We start from the raw sequence: 6,399 nt of genomic DNA, 5'->3' as shown, positions 1-6,399 counted from the left end.
ACACGTAACAGACGCCCAGAAAGGCATTGGTAAAAACACCAGATGAACCAAACACCAGCTGCTGGTTTACAGAACAGTCACCCTAGACCGCAAAAATGACAAACAAAACCTGTGCACTGCATGGACTGATTACAAGAAAGCCTATAATTCAATGCCACACATAGATCCTGGAATGCCTCAAGTTGTACAAGGTCAACAGCACTCTAAGAGCTGGTGAAGATTCTCAGACAGATGATTTGAAAGGGGTGCGATGGAAGCCATCTATGGTAAGAGAGAAAAAACAACCTTAAAGAGAGGAGGAGGACTTAGGTTCCAACACTCAAAAACCTATAATACAGCTATAGGATTAATTCCAGCCAATCATCACCTCAATTTTCACCCCCATACAGGTGATCAAAACATCGTTCCGGCAAGCCAGGCCAATAATGACCCTAACGACTCCCCGTTACAGAGGAGTGGACCAGTTTCGGGTAAATCTGCTGGCTTTATGGCTTTAACGACTGCCCATTACTAAGGGGTGGACCTGTTTCTGTAGAATTTGCATGTTATCTAAGCCATTACAAGGCCTTTGTTGGACAGTAGTATAAAGCTTGACACTCCACATTACTCCAGACTTTTTGAATTGAGAAAGCTTCCTGGATAGGAAGCGAAACATCTTCAAACTACGGAAAACAAGTCCAGTTGCTTTGTTTTTTTACTCTTTTGGAAGCACTCTGAGAGCCTTCATTGCAAACTCCATGAGGCTGTGCAAAACCACCCTTTAGGCCAACTTCAAGCTAATTGCACAAATCTCCATCAAATATGGAATATACCAAGAAGATGCGCTGTCCCCCCTGCTGTTCTGCATAGGCCTGAATCCCCACTGATCTTAAGACATCAAAGCTACATGGTGGATTCCATCCCAAATCCAGTATCCACAGACTATACACTGTCATGGTTCAGTTTTGGTCTGGCCTTTTTTGTCCTGTGGTTTTTCACTTCCTCCTCCTCCCACTCAGCTCAACCTTCACTCCCTCAGCAATCAGTCACACCTGTTAGGCACTAATTAGTCAGAACTCACTCCACCTGCCAGCCTCCCAACAAAACCTCCCTCAGTGTTCTCTTCCCTGCCGGTTCGTCATCAGTCTCCACTCACTTCACATCTGTCAGCCTGGTTTGCTCTCTGCGCTGTTGCTGAATTCCTTCCACCTCTGTGCCTAAAGTAAAGCCTCTGCTAGCTGTTAGTGATGGGTAGATGAAGTGTTTCGACACATTGCCAAACTGTATTGATACTGTGTTGATACTGTGTCACTCAAAATGGATGGATGGATGAATACTGACACCTGCTGGACCTTAAAAATCCCTTCAGGGAACCTAGTTGACAGACTTAACTGACAGTGATTTGATGACCAAGTATACACAATTATACAATTGAAGTCATTGTATGTTGCATGTATTATTTCATATTTTCATTTAAATTTAAAATATCTTAGATTTTTTTTAGATACAGTCTATAAATAATGTCAACCTAATAAACCTCATAATGAAATAACCTCTGAGTAAGCATGTTGTAAATGCGAATGCTTGTGGACTGGTATTTTTTTGTATTGTTTTTATCAAAAAACAAGTTGTTTCAACGTTTTGATATTGAGTCTGTTACACTTTTTTGATATCACTTCTCCATCTGTAGAAAACACCCGCTCACACGGCACAGACGATGCTGGAGTGCAGAGAAATTGTAATGAAAGGCGTCAGAGGTCTGGATAGACTGTCTTTTGGTTTTTCCAGTATATTATATGATCATGGGACCCTCTGCTAAGTATCTATGCACCTCCTAGATGGCATCATCTGTGGCACTTTGGGTCTGCCTGCCCACTTCGATGTCAAGATGTTGCCAAATGTTATCTAAAAAGAATTCTTTGTCGCCAACTTGCTTTTTCAGCAGCAACGGCATTGTTTCTTGTGGTTTAATGTTGTCCATATGCCTTCTTTAAAGATTTCTAATTCTACTCGCAGGACATGCGCACTTCCAAGCTTATTTCCTGTCGTTGCCATGGTGAATCACCTTATTTGCGTTCCATTGGCCGGGCTTTTTTTCATGCTCGTGCTCGCGTTCAACATATGGTTGATTGGACGCTGTGTTTAGTTACCTGACTCATATCATCTGTTCTGAAACCGGAAACGCAGCTTAGAGGGAACACTGCTTATAAAAACAGTTTGGCACGTTAGAGAAAGTTCAAAACAGTTCTTGTATCGGTCATAGCGATACGCGCATCGACACAGGTTTTGCTCTATCAGCTCGACCCATGCGCCGACGCACCGTTTCCTGACCCATCACTACCAGCTCCACCAAGTGACCACCTGAATCAGTGACTTCCTCACCAACAGGCTCCAGGTGGTGAGGATAAGGCAATGCAGAGCCGCCTCACTGGTCCTTAACAATGGCATACCACTGGGTTGTGTCCTCAGCCTTGCTCTCTTCGTCCTCTTCACCTATGACTGTTCTGCTGTCCACCCCACATATGTGGTTGTGAAATTCAAATAATGAGACCCACAACAGAAATGAGGTCCACAATCTGACACAGTGGTGTTCCAGGAAGAACCTCATCCTGAACACCAGCAAGACCAAGGAGGTCATAGTGGACTACAGAAGGTCCGGTAAGACTTAACCTGCTCCTCTCTGCATAGGGGACATGGTGGAACGTGTGGAGAGCATAAGCTTCCTGGGCATTCACATCTCCTCTGACCTCTCCTGGACTGTGAACACCTCTCACCTGGTGAAAAAGGCCCAGCAAAGGCTCTTCTTCCTCAGGAAACATAAACAGACTTGACTTTCCATTAAACTGTTTTTTTTTTTTACAAAGCTACCATAGAAAGCATTTATGTCTCAGTGTAACAGTGTCCCAGCAAACATTGAGCATTTAGACATCTGCCAAATATAGCCATGATAGTTCAGTTATATATCATTGGCGGACATTCGGCAAATGTCTATATGCCGTTTTATATCTAAGTTTAGTGAACATCTATCTGATAACGTTTACTAAACATTCATGGCCATGTTCGGTAGACGTTGTCTGAACGTTCAATATTTACTAGAATTCATTGCCATATGACTTATTCCTCAAATGATGTTCACAGAAGAACCTTCAGTTGAACTTCAGCTGTCAAATAATTTTACAGAAATAAGCTTTTGAAAACATAAATGTATGCAAGGCAAAAGTAATTAAATAAATTGGAAATTGTCAGGGTTTCCTGTGTGTTCCCTGCTCTAACTCTACTTCCCAGGTGGCTCTAGTTGACTGGGGGGGGGCGTGGCCCACACCTGCGGCGCATCTTGAGTCATCAGCATGGGCTTCTTAAGGAGTGCTCAGACAGATGGAAGACGCCAGAGTGTTAACCCAGTCGTGGTATGCCTAGACCTCTGACCTCTCCTCTGGTCGGAAACCAACGAAAAATGGTTTCGTTTTTATACAGCGTCTTTGCTGGAACATTTAACTTCCACTGCAAAAGGATTGTCTCTAGGGTGACCGGATCTCAAATAACAAAATTCGGGGACAACAGGATGCTTGTGAAGGACAATGCAGGGCACATTACTACCACTATGGTGACGTCATACATTTTGATTCAACACAGATCCCACATTACAATCAATCTATCTCAATTTTTCTATACGTTTTAGAACACGATCAGGAATTCTGAGTTTATAAAAGGCATTATTTAAGTGTTTTGAATGTTAATAAATGTTTTAAAAGTTTAAAGTAGCAATACGCAAAATTTTATTATTTTAGATAGAAATAACTGAAAAATAGTGATGTTTCAACCTGTCTGAACCTGGAAAGACTCACACAGAAAAGAAAAGGCGATTAGACAGATCTATTGACAAATCAGGAAGTGTTGTTTGGCGCTCGGACCCTTGGTAAGAAGTGGACTTATAGCTGATTAGCTGGATCACAGGTCCCTAACGAGACAGTTGGGAACAGGTCAGTTTTTTCAGTCTGAATTTACGTCTAGACTCCATTTCAACCTGGAAAGACTCACACAGACAGGGAAGGCGATTTAGATAGATTTATTGAGAAATCACAAAGAGTTCTTTGGCTCGCGGACCCCGGCAGATGACGTGAGAGCTGCAGATGGCTTTGAGGTGGGATATCCATCCTCGGATCAGGATTAGTGAAGTGAGTGAAATGAGGGTGCCCAGGCTGAGGCTGAGCCAAACAGAGTTGAGGTAAACAGAGTCGAGGTAACTGGGGGGAGCAGAGAAGTGAAGCCTAGAGAGCAAGGTAAGAGGAGAAGAGGTGAATTAGAGGCAACCCATGGTGATGAGGGTGGACGATGGTGGCAAAGGAGTAACCACCTTCATTAAAATTATTGCAAATGGGGGAATTATTAAAAACCTGAATTTTTTTCTCTTGGCCATCATGAGACTGGGAGCTGGCAGGAAGGAGACGGGTTAGTTGGGCTGAAGAACTGGAGGAGAAAGGAAGAGAGGGACAGAGGGTGTTCTGATGGCCGACAGTGCCACAGGAAAAACAGGAGGTGGCTTAAGTGAGCATAATCAGGATTTCAGTGTCAAGGATGGACCAATCTAAACAGACACCTGATTGAGTGAGAGTTGATGCAGCCTTGAGGTAAAAGATTTATGATATTGATAGGAAAGGGAACAGCCGTACTTAAGATGAAGATTAGAAAAAAAGGGACAGATAAACTTTGAGCTCTAAAAACACCAAAGGCAGCCAGAAACTTAACCTTAAACTCACCAATAGACAGATCTCCTGTAGGTGAACCATGAGTGATGATATGGAACACTGAAGAAAGTCCATGGATGAGATAAGCGAAGCAGGGAGATACACAGGACAGGTGGGTTGAGACAAAGAGGTCAAAACATGTAACACTGCAGCACACATGTGGCTTGCTTTCCTTGTGTTTATTATTGCTTATTTTAAACCCAAATAAGTAACAGCACGTTCAAAAGAAAGAAAAAAAAAGAAGAAAAATATGCAACTCATGGAATTTACAAGCGATTTTAGAAAAAAACAAGCGGACTTGGCAAAAATGCCAAAAGCCATTTCACAAGATGGCCATAGCTGTTAGCTATTAGCAGTAGCTGCTATATGGAGGACATTGCCATTGTGACATATATGATACTCTGGGACTTTCGTAGTAGTTATTAGGCGCCTAACGGCGAGGTCGTTTGTAATTCATTTAACACATCACTAGATTGTGTGCCAGTGTGAACATTTTACACACTGTAAGTTTAAGATTACTAGGCCGAGGGCCAGAATCTGTAGGATGTCTCCTTAAGAACTGTCAGGGGGCAATTTCCTGCACTTGGATCAGTTGCTAAATATAGCAGTGATCCCAAAACACAAATATTCCCACGTTTTCACTTGCACATTAATAAGTTATAGCCGATAAAAAATATAAACTGTTGCGCTCCAGTCCAAGAGGTCATGTGATTCGAGTTTTGCTGCTAAACCAATCAGATCGGCGCATATTTAGCTGTGCGAGTTCAACCAGTTCATCATGGCTGCGCCCGTAAGGTATTGTATACATCCGTTTCCAGACGAAGAAAGCACAATAATACCATTTTCTGGTGCCTGTTGAAAGAGATCTTGATGGCAAGGAAAAAGAAATAGCTCAGTCCATCCATCCATCCATTTTCCGATACGCTTATCCCTGCTGGGCTCGCGAGGGGTGCTGGCGCTGATCTCCAGCTGTCAATAGGCAAGAGGCGGGGTACAAGGTCAGGTCGCCAGTCCATCGCAGGGCAGAAATAGCCCAGATTTTTGCCCAATTTACTGTGATATCACCATTTCATATATATATATATATATATATATATATATATATATATATATATATATATATATATATATATATATATATATATATCGGTCCAATGACTGATACACGCTCTTCGCACCAAACTTGGAAAAAAGGCTTTTGCCTACCTAGCCCAAACAACCTGGAACATGCTACAAAATGTCTTGCAGCTTGATCTCCCCAAGTGATTTTAAAACTAGATTGATGGTCTTAGAGATAGCTTCTTAAATTGTCAGTGATTTTAATTCTGTCTGATGTAACATTTACCAGTTTTCCCTTAAAAAAACTGTCTTTGTAGATGCTATTTTTAACATTTTTTACATGTAATGATTTGTTACTGTTTTTTTTTTGTTTTTTTTTTCTTTGTTTGTTTGCCAGGTCTCCCTTTAAAAAAGTTTAATAAATGTAGAAACCCCTCTACAACTTTATTGTAAGCACGCTTGTGTTTCCTCCTTGAAAAACAACAAGGTTTAATTTTAATTGAAGATGTCATCACAGCTAAAGCGAGATAAACCTTTAAAATAATTACTGCGGGCTTTGGTGAGTTAAAGCCTTTTAGATTTAGAGACAGGAAATCCGGAGTGACCACTGGGATCA

At 41.8% G+C, this 6,399-nt stretch overlaps 1 long non-coding RNA gene across 1 annotated transcript; it reads right to left on the bottom strand.

Annotated features, from left to right (window-relative positions):
- Nucleotides 1-4,377: 4,377 nt before the first annotated feature.
- LOC118563865 lies at nt 4,378-5,577 on the bottom strand. Its single transcript, XR_004931471.1, has 3 exons — nt 5,564-5,577; nt 4,737-4,784; nt 4,378-4,446 (listed from the first exon to the last, which is right to left on the bottom strand). It is a non-coding gene; the product is annotated as an uncharacterized LOC118563865 (long non-coding RNA).
- Nucleotides 5,578-6,399: the final 822 nt, after the last annotated feature.

This window comes from Fundulus heteroclitus, chromosome 8 (genome assembly GCF_011125445.2).
Source record: "Fundulus heteroclitus isolate FHET01 chromosome 8, MU-UCD_Fhet_4.1, whole genome shotgun sequence".
In the NCBI taxonomy this organism is placed as follows: Eukaryota; Metazoa; Chordata; class Actinopteri; order Cyprinodontiformes; family Fundulidae; genus Fundulus; species Fundulus heteroclitus.
The sequence above is the reverse complement of the archived record's forward strand: the minus strand, read 5'-3'. Positions and strand labels throughout refer to the sequence as shown.